This window comes from Sorex araneus, chromosome 4, assembly GCF_027595985.1.
Source record: "Sorex araneus isolate mSorAra2 chromosome 4, mSorAra2.pri, whole genome shotgun sequence".
Taxonomy (NCBI): Eukaryota; Metazoa; Chordata; class Mammalia; order Eulipotyphla; family Soricidae; genus Sorex; species Sorex araneus.
Genome location: NC_073305.1, coordinates 56,097,198 through 56,116,009, shown reverse-complemented (window position 1 = coordinate 56,116,009; position 18,812 = coordinate 56,097,198). Strand labels below are relative to the sequence as shown.

At 38.7% G+C, this 18,812-nt stretch overlaps 1 protein-coding gene across 9 annotated transcripts in view; it reads left to right on the top strand.

Annotated features, from left to right (window-relative positions):
* The window catches only part of FHIT (fragile histidine triad diadenosine triphosphatase), a 1,667,781-nt gene that overhangs the window by 1,334,278 nt on the left and 314,691 nt on the right, over nucleotides 1-18,812 (top strand). The window lies entirely within an intron of this gene.

The following is an 18,812-nucleotide window of genomic DNA, read 5'->3' as shown; positions in this document are numbered from 1 at the left end:
GGACATGAGAAAGTTTGAAGATTGAATAAACGGTAACTAATCAGTAACCAGCTTGGTCCTCGTTCTTCCTTTGCCTGTCCTTGACCACCGGCTGTCCCGATCCAGTCCACACACTGCGGTTCCAGAGCACCGAACGCGGGTGGTGAGACAGCCGCCCGGAGAGCCCGCGAGTGCTCACCCCCCCTCGGCGTTCTTTAGTTTTTTACAAAGGTTATCAGTTTTTTTTAGATAACAAATTTTTCTAACAACACTTGTATTTGTCAAGAAGATATTTCACCACTGTTATCAGGAGGGTATTGGGCAATGGTAAGAGTCCTGAGAAAAGCTTTAATTAGCTAACATTTTATAAGTTTTCCTTTTAAGATGAATGGAAGAGTACTTTTATTACTTATTTACTTATTTATATTTTCACCTTTAGATTGGTCCCCTTTAACATTAAAATTTCAAGACTAGGCTGTATATAATGTTTTAGTCTTAAGTGCATTTTTCTTAATCAGTTATCTTTCTCTTCTACTTCACACTTCTCTCTTTATTTTTGACTATTAAAGAATCTCCTTTGTTCAGTATTTATAATTTTATTATTTCCTGTTTTGCCATGGTATCTGAACAGTGATGTGCATATAGGTTTCTTCATTGGCTTGTCCAACTGTACTAAAGGTCTGGCAGAATTTGACATTTCCAGTGACTCTGACAAACCTTAAATTGGTGTTTATGTGTTTTAGGGACTACTCTAGTATAACTCTGTCTGTCTAAGCTCCCATGGCTTTTAGTTTCACTGCCTGTGCAAGTAAACACTTAGGGCACTCTTTGTTCACATAGTAAAATAGTGTGTACAAGGTAAAGCACTGTGAAATTATTTACCTTTCATTTGGTCTTCCAGAAGATCACCAATGAATTTCAGATCTTTAGGTTTACTTTATGATCTTGACTGGAAAGCTTTTTCAAAGTTTTTGAAATGATTCTTTTAGTTCAATATAGAGATACTTTTAAAAATCCCTTTTTGATGATGGTCCTTAAATATTTCTTTCAACTGCTGAGTGCACTTTCCTTTCTAGTGCAATATTTCTGCAACTCTTAACTCTAAAGAACACTTTCATAACACTCATCTAAGTGTGTTTTCAGTCTTATGCTTGCATATTATTGACAGATACTTTTGAATGACAGTAACTTTATTTTTCAATAGTCTCCTAACCAGTATTATTTAAATTTCACACACTTTTATCTATCTCTAGGATGAGAGTAGTGAAATACTAGATTTTCTTAGTCGTTTCTCAGAGACATTGCAAAAAACTAGAAATGGTCTTCATATCAAAATGGGAGGATATTTATATTTCTTCATTATTTCTATTGAGAATGAGAAATATTTCTATTGCTTGCTCATTGAAGAATGTCAGATATTTGCTATGCACACTGAAATATCAGCCCAAGCTAATATGTTTCTCCATTGCTCCTATCTGATGCCAATCAAGGCTTCATAGTCTCCTAAACTACAACTTCGAGTTACTGATGTTAACAGAAACCTATTTAACAGATAAAACCTATTTAACAAACTTGCTCTAGTAATCATTCTGGGTTTTTTTTTTTTTTTTTTGCTTTTTGGGTCACACCCGGCGATGCACAGGGGTTACTCCTGGCTCATGCACTCAGGAATTACTCCTGGCGGTGCTCAGGGGACCACATGGGATGCTGGGATTCGAACCTGGGTTGGCCGCGTGCAAGGCAAACGCCCTACCCGCTATGCTATCGCTCCAGCCCCTCTAGTAATCATTCTGCGCCTGCTACTTGTAGTGCAGGATACGGACTGCACAACAAACACTGTTGGCTGCCATGTGAAAAGGAGGAGCAGTTTGGGGGTCTCATACTGGTGGATAATGCTCTAACCCTCAGTGACTACTTTGTCAAAATTTTGTGGCCAGAATCCTTGAGCTTCACCCAACCATAAAAATCCAACAGAAATAATTTATATCTGCTGGCTAGAGATGGCAATGACAATATCCAGTGACGACAACAGGTGGGATCCAAGATATATCTTCAAATTAATTATATTTCTTAATTTTGGAAGTAATATTTCTGCCTATCTGATAAAAAAATTCATGAAAGCACCACACTGTGAATAGTAGATTACTTTTTCAGATGCTACCACTTTGATTCAAAGGTCTGAAAATGTGCTATTTAAATCAAATAAGTTGAATTTTCTCTTACAAAACCATGCATCCTGTTTTATTTTATATTTTACTGGCATTAAGAATTATTTTAAACATTTAGAAGACATAGGTTTATTTATTAAAGTGAAATATGCACAGGATCCACAGATTTCTGTATTATAACCTGAAAAGTTCGGTGCTTATCTATCATTGAACTATATATTGATCTGCATTAAGATGACTACTGACTCTTCTTTCTTATTAATTCAGAAGAATTACTAATTCAACCTTTACTATCTGATACTGACTTCTTCCATATTCATATATACACATTCTAATCAGTCTCATCAAAATCAATGATATTCTGATAGTTTGGTTTATATTTGTGATTTTTATATTTTGAATTCTTTGAATAGATAGCTATAGAAAAATAAACTTGAGCAAGTCTGAGTAGCTGAAAATAGCAGTCTGCTGTCTTCTTTAATTAATCATCTGAATCAGTGCATTTCTATTTCTCTGTCATGACTTTATATTTAAATATTTCATACTTGTCATGTACATACTTATAAATTATTTTAATCATAAATTATTCTTTATGAGAAAAATATGAAGTTTTTTCTCATATTTCACAGATTCTCACTCAAAATATGTTACTTCTTGGTTTCACAGGCCTTTGCAGTTGTTTCTTTGGTTTTCAAAGGCAGCATGTAGAATCTCATGTCCCATATCATTCTGGATGATTGTGCATGTTCAGAACTCAGGTCTGACAAGGGATCTAAACTTCTTTCTATTAAGACGAATTATGTAGTATATTACTGATATTTGCTGTGGGTTAACATTAAAACATAGTGACACTTTGCTGTCTCATGTGCTGTGTAATGAGCTATGGTTTGGGAAGCAAAACAACTGAGTTTCAAATCCACTTGTAACCTATATAACTGCACAGCATTAAGAAAATAAGTTAAACTTTGTAACCCCATTTTTTTCATCCAACACAGAATGTGCCAAGATAGCTAATATCTCTATTGTGAAACTTGTTGTTACTGTTTTCGGCATATCAAATATGCCACGGTTAGCTTGCCAGACTCTGCTGTGCAGGTAGGATACTCTCGGTAGCTTGCCGGGCTCTCTGAGAGGGACAGAAGAATGGAACCTGGGTCAGCCATGTGCAAAGCATCCGCCCTAACGGTTGTGCTATCCATCCCATATATACACAATATATACATATGTATACATATACATATATATATCATATATATATCACTGTATCACTGTCATCCTGTTGCTCATCAGTTTGCTTGAGTGGGCACCAGTAACGTCTCCATTGTGAGACTTGTTGTTACTGCTTTTTGGTATATTGAATACACCAGGGGTTGCTTGCCAGGCTCTGCAATGCAGGTGAGATACTCTCAGTAGTTTGCCAGGCTCCCCGAGAGGGATGGAAGAATCAAACCCAGGTTGGCAGTGTGCAAAGCAAACACCCTACCCACTACATATATATGCTGAAGAATCTGCTGCCAGTACTTATCAATACACTGGCTTGGCTCTTCACATGCCACCTGTCTGAATGCAAGTTTCCATCCCAGTGGAAAACCAGCAGGACCATTCTGTTGTGTGTGTGTATATATATATGTATACACACACACATACGTATATATACACATATATACAGTCATTAGGGTATCCAAGGTACCTTGAGCATCTGTTTATTATTAAATTTTTTTTATCATTTGTATTGAGACACCAGGATTATCACTGTACCACTGTATCACTGTCATCCCATTGTTCATCAATTTGCTGGAGTGGGTCCCAGTAATGTCTCTGTTCATCCAAGTCCTGAGATTTTAGCAGCTTCTCCGTACTCGTCCTCCTAAATGGTGCCATATTGGAGGCTCTTTCAGTGTCAGGGGAATGAGACCCATAAATGTTACTGTATTTGGCATATCGAACACACCATGGGGAGCTTGCCAGGCTCTGCCGTGTGGGTGGGATACTCTTGGGAGCTTGCCGGGATCTCCGAGAGGGATGGGAAATGTATATAAGAGAATTGAAGCAAGTATGTTAAAACCAAACACATGTGTGCTGCTTTAGGTATATCAGTGGGCTAGACTATAAGAGATTGTGTGGCCACATTTGCTACTGTGCACTTCCAGGAGCTTTGTTTTATAGTCTCTGGATCTTGGCCATTGATGGGATTACATGGTGGGGCAGTTTGTGGATGTGAAGAAAGGGGAATTTGGGTAGAGGAGTTCCAGTCCCTATCTGAGCAGGCTTGGAGATCTCAGCCCTGGGTCCCGCATACCTGGGTTCCTGTGCCAGTTCTTTCATGCGTGAGGCTCATCTGAATGTGTGGAGAATGGCCTTGAGCATGGCTGGGGCTGGGTTCTGGAGGTTTGCTGAGGCTGCTGAGGCTCTGCTTGGGGTGGGGAGGGAATCTCAACCCGACCTCCTCTGAGGGGTCCCGGTGAGGACAGCCTGGCGCAGGGGCAGGAGACTGCATTGCTCTCTTTCGGGAGCACCAGGATTTATAATACTGTTAATATTTTCATATATACATCATCCTAACACCACACTCACCACCAGATAGCCTACTTCCTTCCACTACTATCCCAAGAATTTCCTCCACCCCTCATGTAAGCTCATTTCTATAGACAAAATCTTCAGTTCTGCTGACTTTGACACTTGTTCCCTTACTGTAATTCGCAGATAGGGGATCTCTCTCTGTCTCTCTTTGTCTCTCTCTAACTCCTTCTCTTTCTCTTTCTCTTTATTTCTCTCGCTCTCTCTTCCTCTCTCTCTCTCTCTCTCTCTCTCTCTCTCTCTCTCTCTCTCTCTCTCTCTCTCTCTCTCTCTCTGTGGTAACATCTACATACACATAAATAAGCAAAGTTAATCTCCTAAAATGTCACAAAATTATAGATCAATGGTTAGTTAATGAGGTTTTTTTTCTAAATTATCTTTTTTAACTTGTCACTGTCACTGTCATTCCTTTGCTTGAGCAGGCACCTAACATCTCCATTGTGAGATTTGTTGTTACTGTTTTTGGCATATCAAATATGCCATGGGTAGCTTGCCAGGCTCTGCTGTAAGGGTGAGATATTCTCGGTAGCTTGCCGGGCTCTTGATGAGCAACTTTTTACTTGTAAGTTAAAAAATCAAAATAATATTAATAATCTAATGGTAATCCATTAAAATTTATATGAAATAGATAAATCCTACAAATGTAAAAGTGAAGAAAATTAAATGTTTAGGTGGAAAATCTGAATAGGCCTATAAAAGTGCAAAGGTGTTTTTTATCATAAAAATGGGAATAGTCGCTTTATGTTAAAATTTTACAGTTACTGCTCAAGAAATACATTAATACATTAAGTGAGAGATTGTAATATAAATCTCTATGAATATAAAAATCCTGATCATATATAGACTATTCAATATAAATGTAATGTTAATTTGTTATTGAAAATGCATTCTAGTAGAGAGCAACTTTAAGTACCATGAGTAAATGCAAATTCAGTGCCAAATCCTTAGAAGTTTGTCTCATCTTTAAAGAATCTGTTTTAATGCTTCTTGCAAGACTTGTTTTAGTGCTATAAATTTACCAAATTGTAGCCTTCTCCTGTTGCGTGAACGTTCCTTCGCTGAGATAAGGAACTCGGAAGAAATGTCTTGATTGGAGGACTGATGCTCTCTCTGGCTCTTAGCAAAAGCAGAGGGCCTCATGCATCTCCTTTTATTGGTCATGCCACTTCTAAAGGGTGCAATACATTGACCTCATTAAAGACACAAAAAGATGTTACAGGAAGACCATTGAGGCAACATTATTCTCTTGTATCTGCAGGCCAGTAATCTAGGCCTCCGGAAAGAAGATACAAAACCAAAACTGAAACCTTCCTTGGGCTGAAAGACCAGGCTGGGCTGCCACAGGAAATCTACTTGTCAATTACAAACTAGGCAGCAGCTGAAATCTACATCCCAAAGACTAGGCTGGGCCAGAGCCTGGAATCTACAATGTCAAAAGTCAGGCCTAGTTAGCACTTAAGATCTGCATGTCAAAGACCAGCCAGGCTTCTGTGAGAAAAGGAAAACTGCCTCTGAAATTATTTTCTGAAGGCAGCTGAAAAGGGGAAAATATTCCTGTCTGCAGTACAGTGTTCTCAACATTCTCCTAAAGCTCTGTTTATCATTGTTCAAATCTGGATGATAATCTAGCTGGATAGAGTATTCTTGGTGAGGTTTTCATTTCATTATGCTTATGTTTCATATCCCTGCATTCTCTTCTGGCTTAGAGAATCTCATTTGGTAGGGCTGTTTGGGGCTTTTTCTTTGTATGAAAATTCTTTTTATGCCCACATAGTCCTTTCATATGTGATCTAAAAATGAAACATAGTAAGGGAACAACTACTGGTCAAAGTCATCAGAACTGAATATTTTATCTATATAAATGAGTTTACATGCAAGCAGATGGTTGGTTCTTGGAAAACTGGTGGAGTGAAGCAAGATATTATGGTAGATGTGATGATAGGATGATGTTTGCAAAAAAATTGTGATTAGCAGTATTGAAATTGCCAGAGTGATAGTACAGTGGGTAGGGTTCTTGCTTTGCTTATGGTCAACCCATGAGCATCTCATATGGTCTCCCAAGTCCCCCAGGAGTGATCCCTGAGCTCAGAACAAGGAGTAAGTAACAACAAGTAAGTAATCAGTAAGTAGCAACAACTAAGCAGAGTTTAGGTGTGATCCACAAAGCCAAAACAAAAAACAGAATTGTAAATCTTTGTGATTCAAAATAAATGGTAATTTTTTTAACCCTCAGAACTTCTTGAAGATTACCAAGTGTTCCAGATTGTTATAATAATGACTCTAGTGAAGCATGCTTTTTAGTATACATACTTCATTTCTAATGTGGTTTTTCTACTTCTTCTCTCTGTTGAACCTGGTCTGCCCCATGATTACCATTGACCAATAGAATGTGCAAGAACTTAAGACACTACAGTTTCTGTCTCTGGATTGGAATAAAGGCGACAAGTAGAGTGAAGGGCCTATGGATCTAGCTTAACCTGTTCCCAAGATTGCCTGCCAACTGAAAGCTTGAGTCAAACTATTGCAATAAAACATCCAGAGAACTTTTATGAGAAAATAATCATAATTTGTACTACTGTGTTTTGGGGGTAGATCATTGTTACAGTAGATCACAGGCAGACATTGGGAGTTAGCTAAGGCTCTCAGGTCTGACTCTTGATATGGCTCTCACCTGAGGTACCCAAGTTCTCCTTCATGTGACTTTTAGTCTCCAGTGAGTTTCATGAGACTTTTCACAATTTGATGGGTAAGATCAAAGTTCCAGTGGGACAAAAGTTGAAAATACTTTTAAGATTTAAGCTTAGAAATTTACAGAGCAATACTTCTAACACAGTGCACTAATCAAAGCGAATCCCAAGGCTACCCCAAATTCAGTGGGAGACATAAAAGATTCCAACTCTTAATAAAAAGTGGCATAAGTTTACTTCGCAGAGACATGTAGGATGGGAGAGATTATTTTGGTAAATAATCTACCACAAAAACTTTGACACTTGACAGCTGTAAAGATTTCTTTTCTTGTTCTTTCTGTGTATGTGACGGACTTAGTTGCATATTATCCAGAGTTCAGTACAGGGCCTGGTCTGTTTTCCTAAGATTCTAAAGTAGTAAAATCATGTGTCTTAATTGTTTCTAAAAGGATATTACTAATAGGTTGAACCTGTTGGTGAGAGTGAAGGAGAAAAAAGTAAATATTACCAAGTCTTTATAGTCCTGGTGATGTAGATGATGCCTTAATAAAGTCAATGTTTTGGGCTAGAGAGACCACATAGAGGATTAGGCACTTGCTTTGCACCCATTTGACCCTGGTTCAATACCTGGCCCAAGCCCCTGAGCACAAAGTGAAGCCCAAAAATCCAACAGAAAGTGGGAGAAATAGAGTGAATAATCCTAAAAGTTTTAACATACTGAAAAAAGAAAGTCATTGTTCTTATTTATACCAGAATTGTAATTGGTAACTGGTTGTATCCAATCTTTCTCTTGAATCTAGATTCTAAGTGGGGCAAAGTGATCTTGAGGCAACCCAAACTTAGGAGGGTAAAATATCCAAAATACAGATTCTGCATCCCATCTTACTTCCTGCTGCTGAACTCCGAGTGCAAAATGGTTCTCATCTAAAATGTCTTAAGCGAACTCAATAAGGGCTCAATATAGTTTTTTTCCATAGCACCACGTGGCCTCATAATCATCACTAGCTGTATCACTGGTGGTCTCTGATATCAAAGGACTGAGCAGCCCTACATAATTGTATGACTGGTAGTGGCCTGATTCCTCATGAGCATCTCTTCGGAGGCTCTCATACACAAAGAACAAGAGTGATTAGTTAGGATGAAAGATTACTCCTTTTTATTAGCATGGACCATCTGTCCACCATGAGATTGTTATGTTTTCCATGCTTTCTTTTCCAAACCCATTTCTGGATTTAACACAATTTCATTGTAGCTTACAAAGCACTTGATTTTCTTCCATGAACAGAGAAATTCTGGGAATGCAGGGCAAACTTCTAATCAGATCACAAGTTAAAAGCTGATTTGTGTAAACAATGTAACTATGGCAAATAAAATCATCTTTAGAATTACATTATTTCGGTTGAATTTTTGTTTTAGCCTAATTTGGGGTATATACTTTTGAATAAATTTCTTCTACATTAACTATAATTTACTCGTCTGCAAAATGAGGGTTACAGTAGTACTTTTCTTTCTTTTTTTTTTTTTTTAAATTTTTATTAAATCACCATGTGGAAAGTTACAAAGTTCTCAGGTTTATATGTCAGTTATACAATATTCAAACACCCATCCCTTCACCAGTGCCCAAATTCCACCACCAGAAACCCCAGTTTACCCCCCGTCCCCACCCCCTACCCCCTACTGTATAACTAATGAATTTCACTTCATTTTTTCTTTACCTTGATTACATTCCATAATTCAACACAAAACTCACTATAGTTGACATAACTCTCTCTCTCTCTTTTTTTTCTCTTTTTCCTTTTCCATTTTTTTTTTTTTTTTAAATTTTTCCCCCTCATCCCCCTTCCTGCGCCTCATAGTATGGTGTACTCCACGCCACGTTGGCCAGCGTGGGGCTTTTGCTTAGCTCATAGTCCAGGGGTGGCTGTTACATTAAGAACCTTCAATATTTCAACAAAAACTTACTGTTATTATTTGGAGTTTCCCCCCCAAGTCTGACCTGTTCAAATGGAACCCTTTCACATGATGACAATTATAAATGTTAAGTCGCGCGGACGCGGCAGCGTCCGCGCGGTTTTGGATTTCTGTATAAAGTCCTGGGAAAATTCTGCCAGAAATTACATATTTCCTCCGTTAGCCGGCGTGGGGCAAAGGCTTAATTCACAGTCTCCATACATGGGTGCAGGCACTTGCTGGAACCCCAATTCCTAAAGCTGTCTCTGGTTCCCGCTTGTTCCACATCCACCGGCTCTGCAGGGGCATGGGCGCCCGGGCCGAAAACCCGGCCGGCCGGAGCCGAGCACGGGCCCGACTAGGGCTGGCTCTGTATCCTGCGGCTGTTTCAAGTTCAAAGCACACATTTTTTTTTTTTTTTCCGCGCCACCAAGTTCGTACCTTCTCAACGGACCCACAAAATGTCGGACTCCACGCCTTCTCCCGGAGGGGAGAGAGACCAAGAAGGAAGGTTCTTTCCTCCGTTAGCCGGCGTGGGGCAAAGGCTTAATTCACAGTCTCCATACATGGGTGCAGGCACTTGCTGGAACCCCAATTCCTAAAGCTGTCTCTGGTTCCCGCTTGTTCCACATCCACCGGCTCTGCAGGGGCATGGGCGCCCGGGCCGAAAACCCGGCCGGCCGGAGCCGAGCACGGGCCCGACTAGACAGTAGTACTTTTCTTGGGAAAAAAATCCTGTTGATTGTCGATTTTCTTGAGCTGTCTCAGTAATGTCTCCATTTGTCCTAGCCCTGAGATTTTAGAAGCCTCTCTTTACTCATCCTTTCCAACCGTGCCACATGGAGGCTCTTTCAGGATCAGGGGAATGAGACCCATCACTGTTACTGGTTTTGGCATATGAATACGGCACAGAGAGCTTCCCAGGCTCTCCCATGCAGGCAGGAAACTCTCTCTAGCTTGCCAGGTTCTCCGAGAGGGAGAACTAGGCTGTAAGAGTCTCTTGCCCCCACGCCTGGCTGTCTTCACCGGGGCTCCTCGAAGGGGGTGGGTTGAGTTTCCCTCCCCACCTCGAGCACAGTCCCGGCAGCCGAAGACCTCCAGAACCCAGCCACAGCCCCTCAAGGCCCCTCTCCACACGTTTTGACGAGCCTCACGCATGAAGGAACTGGCAGAGGAACCCAGGTGTGCGGGATCCGGGGCTGAGGTCTCCAGCCTGCTCATATCAGGACTGGGCCTCTTCCGCCCAGATCCCCCATTTTCCAGTAGCTAGGTGGTCACACCCAGTGCTGTGTAATCCCATCAATGGCTAACATCCAGAAACTGTAAAACCAAGCTCCCGGGACATCTTATAGCCTAGTTCTCCCTCTTAGAGAATCTGGCAAGCTACTGAGAGTTTCCTGCCTGCATGGGAGAGCCTGGCAAGCTCCTCATAGTGTATTCATATGTCAAAAACAGTAACAATGATGGGTCCCATTCCCCTGACCCTGAAGAGCCTCTAATGCGGCACTGTTGGGAAGGAGGAGTGAAGAGAGGCTGCTAAAATCTCAGGGCTAGGATGAATGGAGATGTTACTGGGTCGGCTCGAGCAAATCGACAATCAATGGGATGACAGTGACAGAGTGGAAGAGATAGAAATCAGTATTCTTCCAACATTTTTGAGCATGATATTATTTTCCCTCTGTTCTTTCTTCTGAAATAGTGTACATATAACCATCTCACAGAATAAGGGTGCTCCCTGAACATGGTTTAGAAAGTGGCCTATAGATTAATTAATGTCACATATTCTACATTACAGCCACACCCAACAGCACCATCCCCAAACCAACCATGAATCTTCATATCTACGGTCTTATCACGTTTCCATCTGAAATGCCTCCAATCCTTAAATTCTTGTCCTACCTTCAGATTTCAAGCTAAAATGTAATCTCTTTTGTGAGGACATCCCCAACTCTGTTTCCACGTCTAATTAATCATCAGAAGCTTCTAGCAGTATGTAGGTATGTTCTGAAAAAAATATGTAGGGGCTGGAGCAATAGCACAGCAGGTAGGGCGTTTGCCTTGCACGCGGCCGACCCGGGTTCAATTCCCAGCATCCCATATGGTCCTCTGACCACCGCCAGGTGTGATTCCTGAGTGCAGAGCCAGGAGTAAACCCTGTACATCGCCAGGTGTGACCCAAAAAGCAAAAAAAAAAAAAAAAAATGTAAAAGTACACATACAAATTAAACAGTGGTTTTGACTATAGAAGAAATGCTAATGATTGTCTTTAAAACTAACCATAAAGTGTAGTTCATTTTAAAGGATAGGCATTTATTTTATTCTTTTCACTCTCAGTATTATTACCCAAGAACCAGTTTAGTGTTAAGTGATGGTATTACAGAAGTACAGAGCTTTCATTGTCCAGTGAACATCTCTGTGGGACCAGCTACCCCGTTGCCTCATGATCAATCTCTCTAATGGCTGATTTCTTCCTTCTTCCTTCCTTCCATTCCCATAAGATAGTGTTACAAAAATGAAAAACGGAAATGTTCTTCTCTTTCTACAAATGAGGTTCTTCCATCCTCTGTCAGATAGACAGGTGTTTGTGGGGTGGATGGCAAAGTCTATGTGGTCGAATATTTTATGAGTTTAGAAAATGTAAATGCAAGACCACTTAAAAGTTTCTCATATCCATAGGCATAGTTACTTTCTGCTTCCTCTGTGTTCCTACAAACTCTGTACCTATTTCTACCAATAGTGCTCATATCTCTGTGTTGTAATGATCTGTTTCTACTGCATGACAGGGCTATTAGAGTATGAAATCTTCAAGGTTAGTTACTCTGCTATTCATTTTTATTTTCTAAGGTCCCATAATAAACCCTTGATTGAGAGGAGACTAGTTATGGGCTTGATAGATGCTTCCCAAGGTATGCACTGGTTGAATTGCCCCTCCCCCATTTATAAAGTCCAATTTGAATCTTTTTTTTTATTACACAGTTTTTATTTGGAGGTTTTGATTGGAAGGGGGCAGAGAAAGTGGGAGAGATTGAAGAGTACCCTGTTCAAGAGAGAGCCCGGGCTTCCCCAAGGGTGGGGAGAATCCCTATACATCCTAGCATTGGGCATGAAAGTACGCATCTCAAGAGGGGAGATGCAGGTGACACATGTGATCAGGCACCACATGTGCTCAACCCCATGGCCTCAGGCAGCACATGGGCTCAGGCAGTATATGTGTACAGCCACTTTGAATCTTACCTGACTTACGAAGTCTTTGATATTCCTCAAGTAATTCTTTGTCAATCATAGGTACTAAATTTTAAGTATTACTTTTCTCATCATTAAAATAATATATGGCTCTCTGCTCTACATTATAGGGAGAGCCCTGATCCCATTTAATAATCTCTCAGATTCTTTTCATATGATTAATGCTGCATAAAAAATAAGTTAGTTCAATTGAGTATGATTATTCTTTGAGATTTATCTACAGAAGTGTTAGTCACTAACAAAGAGTAACCAGGAGAAAGTATATTTGTATAGTTTGTTTATATTATGAGATTTCCCTATTAATAAGACCTAAGAGTCTTCAAATTAACTTATACTACTTCTGTGATATTATCTTCAACAATTGGCATATAGATAGGAATGGTAGAATTTGAAGAGCTGTCTGCTATTTTTCAAAATTAATTTGTGTTCTCTGGGCTTCTCTAGAAAGAACATGTAACACATAATACCCACTGTCTCAAGGCTTTGTGGCATTTTCTTCCAGAGCTTATGCACTTATTTTGATTTAAATGTTTTATTCTGAATTTAATATTTTGGTGCTCTAATATATTGGTAGATCTTTTGCTTTGTTTTTCCAGTTAGAGATAGCAGAAATTTCTTTCATTTAATTTATATATACTCATCACATATGATGTCATTCTCATACCATGTTTTCCTGTAATTTGTATCAAAAAATGCTATAACTGTGACAAGGTCATGAAAATGCTCTAGGAGTGCTCATGTACTTTTCCTACAAAGTGGTAATTTTTAAGAGACTGTAATGATCTTTATTCAGAATGCTATTGAATAGCATTATAGTTCTTATGTGGGAGAAGAATTCTAAATTCCTTTCATTCTCTTTAGTGCCTCTTTTAGGATAATCCCTCTAAATAAAAGTCCACTCTAAGGTCCATGATCTAAAAGTGGTCTGCCTCCTGATTAAGATAATTTTTGTTTTACTGGAATATAGTGAACCACACTTGTTTAGTGTTGTCTGATACTTCTTAAGTTGTTGCTTAAGTCTAAAGTATTTACCACCCAATTCTTTGCATAAAAGGTTTTCTAACCTGTTTTCTAACAAATGTATGAGCCTTTAATAATTTTAGCTAGCCATGGAATAATCCACCACCCAGAGGTTATCTGTGTTTACCATGGAACTCTTGCCGTACTTAGGTACTCTAGCTTCCCTCTATGTTGAATGCCTTATTAGGCTTCACTTACATCTTTTTTTTTTAGAAGCAAACACTTTATTTATTTTTTAAAATTTTACATGAATCACCATGAGGGACAGTTACAGAATTACAAACTTTCATGCTTACATTTCAGTCATATAATGATCAAGTACCCATCCCTCCACCAGTGCCCATTCTCCACCACCAATGATCCCAGCATCCCTCCCACCACCCCAACCCTTTCCCCCACACCTCACCCCGACTCTGTGACAAGGCATTCCCTTTTGCTCTTTCTCTCCTTCGAGTGTTGTGGTTTGCAAGATAGGTATGAGTGGCCATCCTATTAGGTCTGTAGTTTCAGCTTGCATCTCCTATCCCGAGTGGGCCCTCCTAGCACCCTTTACTTGGTTGTTCCTTGTCTATCTAAGCTGCCTTGTCCCTCAGCATCACTTACGTATTTTCTGACCTAGAAACACAGGGAAAATTTTTTACTTGCCTTTCTTATTCTCCAGTCCTAACATTCAATCACACATAACTGATATTGAATATTAATTGAATGGATAAATTAATTGCATTATCTAGCCTCAATATAAATAATTATTTTTATGAATGTAGTTTTTCTGAGACTCAGTAATTAAAAAAACTGCAGTTATAAAAATACTTTTTAAAGAAACTATATTATCATTGGAAATAAGAAAAATACATTACACATGAGCTTATATTTGACCTCACATCCAACATTACTTAAAGGTAAAATATTAAGGATAAGCCTCTTTGAATTTAAAAATAAATATTTCAGACCTCTCGATTTTGAAGAGATGACTGAAAAGAAATGAATGGGTTTTATTCCCCATTTTGTTTGGGTCTTGGCACTCAGAAGTGGCTGCTCTGAGGATGTGATTCATCATGCATTCACTTCTTTTGTCTCTGGTGTTCTAGTCAGTGATGAAGTAGCAGCAGCCAAGATCAAGTCTTTACTCTCATGGAAATTACATTCCAATTCAGGCAGGGAACAATAAACCAAGAAAACTTCTAGCTTGGTGCAAGAGCTCAGAGAAGAATTAAAATAGCAGATATCAAACTAATTGGGTAGAATTTTAAAAGTGGTGATCATGCAATACTTTTTTTGAGAGAGCGGCATTGGATTCTGGATGATAATAAAAATCCAAAAGGAGTCATAAGAAAATTGTAAGGGTCTGAATTCTAAGCAATATACACAGATAGAACAATGACTTCAAGCCTGAGTAAAAACTTAGACTGTTGGAGGAAAAGAAAGAAGGCAAATGTGACAGATAAGTAATCTTCAAGAGAGTGGAAGGTATAAAGATTCCAGGGGCAGTAAACAATAGCTGTACTCTATGATAATGTCAATGCCTAGGCACTTTTCACCCTGTTGATCACACTTATTTTTAAAGTTATTTTATTGAGGTAATATCAGCTGTAATAATGTTTAAATACTTCTAGACTACAATGCTACAATACCCTAGCCACCATCCAAGTGCCAATATCTCTCCATCAGAGTTCACTGAACCCTATCAGCTCCTCTCCATCCCATCCCTCACCTTTTGGGCAAGCTCACTTCTGTGGCCTGAGTCTAAGGATGCATTTTCATTGGACATTGTATATTAATTTCCTTCCTTTGTTTCTTAATAAGTGTGAGATCATTCAGTATTTGTCTTTCTCTTTCTGACTTATTTTACTTTGCATAACACCCTCTAGTTTTGTCCATAAATAATAGAGTAGCAAAAGGCAATATTTCACCTTTTCTAACAACTGAGTGGATTTCTATTGTTTAAACACACCACCTCTTCTTTATTCAACCATCTGTCATTGGACACATTACTTTTTTAAAAAATATCTTGAATGATGCAAATACGCTGAAATAAACAGATATTTATATGTAGTTTTGAATGAGTGAAATTTTTAATAGGTAAATGCTTAAGTTTTTGTCTTTGTTTGCTTTGTTTTTTGTGGGGAGAATACGCCTGGCAGTACTCAGACTTACTCCTTGAAGAGCCCAGGGAACCATAGGGATGCCAGGGATCAAACCCAGGATGGCCGCATTCAAGGCACATGACCTTGCTACTGTGCTACCGTTCCAGCCCCTGATAAATGCTTAAGGTTTTGTTTTAGTTTAGCTAAGTTATGCATTTAAAAAAGGTTTTTTTTTAAAGAACCATGATTTTAAGTTTTTAAGACATCAAAGTCTTTTAAAGATGGTTGACTTCCTGATTCCCAATTAGTGCATCAAATGGTTTAGAGGAGATTTGTGTAATGAGTTAGTAATCTGCAGCTGTCTAGGTGAACACAGTATCCAGAAGCTGTGGAATCTCACTCAATATAACTCAAAGCCCTCAACCTCTGAGTTCTGCGATGCCTATCAGAAAATTGGCTTTTGGTTGTGTTGCCTATTAAGTCAGTCTTTGGGATCTTACAGAAGAGATTGATCAACTCCCTGGAATATTTGCCCAACCTAGTAAGGACCCTTAAAAGTTATTTCTATCTTTTCTGACTATAATTTGCATATAATTGTATGATTTAATTACATGAAATTTGTATAGCTGTTTTTTCCTAAATAAAACTTAAAGGATTAACTACTGGGTTGAAACAGAAATACATATGTACTTTTAAAGTATGTGTATTTGTATATTATATGCAGATAAGTTATCTTTTTAAAGCAGTCTTTGGATTTTAGGGGATATGTATATGATGATTTTGTATAAAAATGGGCTTATGAACAGTGTTCATATAAATGAAATTGTGTTTTACTGGTAAACTGTTTTGTTACATGTTTAGTTACTATTATTGATTTTCAAACAAAGTGTTAAATGTTAGTGATATATGACCCTGTGGTTGAGGTCACATAGGATAAAACATAGATTCAGTCAGTTTGATTCAATTTAAGAAAATATTTGGGGGCAAGGGGTACATTTATTGGTGCTCAGGGTTTACCCCTGGCTCTGTGCTCGGGGGTCACTCTTGACTGTGCTAAGGGAACCAAATGTGCCAAGGATGAACCAATGTTGATCACATGCAAGGCACACAAGTAAGCTCTATACCAGCTCTTTGGTGCCTCAACTTCATAAGAATTTTTGGGTCATTGAGTCAAGCCTATCCATAGTATCAGACAAGCTGGATAGGCTGTGTTTTCAATGCCTTGATAAAAGCTTTTCAGATGTCATTGATATTACTAAGATTCCATTTAATACAAAGATTATCAGATTGATTCCATCAGTTATCACCATAAGCAATAACTTGAATAAATATCTTTCTTGTCTTACTCTTCAAACCCTTACTCTCCTTTGAACTCATAGCTCATTTGCTATGTTTCAACAAACAAACACTGTATGTTTCTTTGATTGCCTATTTCTACTCAGGAGAAACTGGTGTTCTCTTAAACACATATTCCTCCCTCTATCTTGTCTCATATCTTTCTAAAGAAATTTCAATTAAAACTTTCTTGCTCCAAAAAAAAAAAATTGTCTTTCCCATCTAGTTGCTGTGTGAAGATATAGACTTACCACAGCAATTATGGGTATTATTAGAAGTTTGCAAAGTTTTCATCTTCTTGTGGTTTGGTAAAGTCAGGCCTAAAAGAGAGTGTAAATTATACAGGGAGGGGGAAGATGAGGAAAGGTCTCTTTTAACAATAAGGAAGCAGCTAAGTGGGAGTAGAAACTGGTAATCTGCTAAAGGAAATGAAAGGAAATTCTTCATTTTTAAACGGTCCATTGACCCATGATAATAAAGCAGTCCTGTCAGAAAGGATAATTATCTTTTTAAGTATCAGATGCCCTGGGGTAAAGGCCTCCCTACTCCTCTTTTGAAAAATGAACTTAGATGAAACAAATGCTCATTTTTTCAAGTTTGCCATTGACATGAATTTTCTGATAATGAGTGAAATTAATGTTTTTCCCTTCATCCCTTCCCCCTTTCACTTATGGAATTCAGGCCAACTGAAAAAATTGTGCATTTACTCCTGAGCCCTAAATTCCAACTATAGTATGATGGGCTAAAGTGCTTGATGATATTCTAGTAAAATTAGCACTTCCCGAATTGTGGTTTTAGTATGTCCCTTAATAGAGCAACTGCTCTACTCCAGGCTGACACATACGCTCCTTAAAAAAAGAAGGGAATAAGAAAAGATAAAGAAATTCTCAACATTTTTCTGGTCCTAGAAACTAAACAAAAATTTATATCTAGTGTGTATACATGAATGTGAATATACATATACCAATATAAGTTTTTTTAAATTCAAAAGAGAACTAAATGTTATTATATATTAATTTTCTAATATTGCTTTTATTTAGTAATTTAGTAATATTCCTTTACTCTAGACCTTGAAGTTTTCTCAGACCAGTCATATAAATATGTTAGCTTGTCAGAACTGTAGAATACATTGATGGTTTGTTCACATAAACAATCCCTCTCTTATTTTTTATTTATTTTTTAATTTTATTTATTTTTTCTTGCTTTTTAGGTCACACCCGGCAATACACAGGGGTTACTCCTGGCTCTGCACTCAGGAATTACCCCTGGTGCTGCTCAGGGGACCATATGGGATGCTGGGAATCTAACCCAGGTCGGCCGCATGCAAGGCAAACGCCCTACCCACTGTGCTATCACTCCAGCCCCAACAATCCCTCTCTTAATGACCAATTATCCATTTTGGCCTGATAGCCATCAGAGAAGCTAGGTTCTCCAATCACTTGGATCCCTGGGGAACTCTTGCCATAGATTGCTTAACCACATGACAAATCTCTTAGTTGCAGTAGTTCTAGAATTCCTGTACTCTTTTTTAAAATTAAATAAAACTACTCTTGGTTTTTCCTGTACCTATTTCCCTTAAGAGACTGGAGTGATAGCACAGTGGGTAGGGCATTTGCCTTACACACAGCCAACCCGGGTTCGATTCTTCCACCCCTTTCAGAGAGCCCGGCAAGCTACCGAGAGTATCCCACATGGCAGAGCCTGGCAAGCTACCAGTGGCATGTTGGATATGCCAAAAACAGTAACAACAAGTTTCATGATGGAGACGT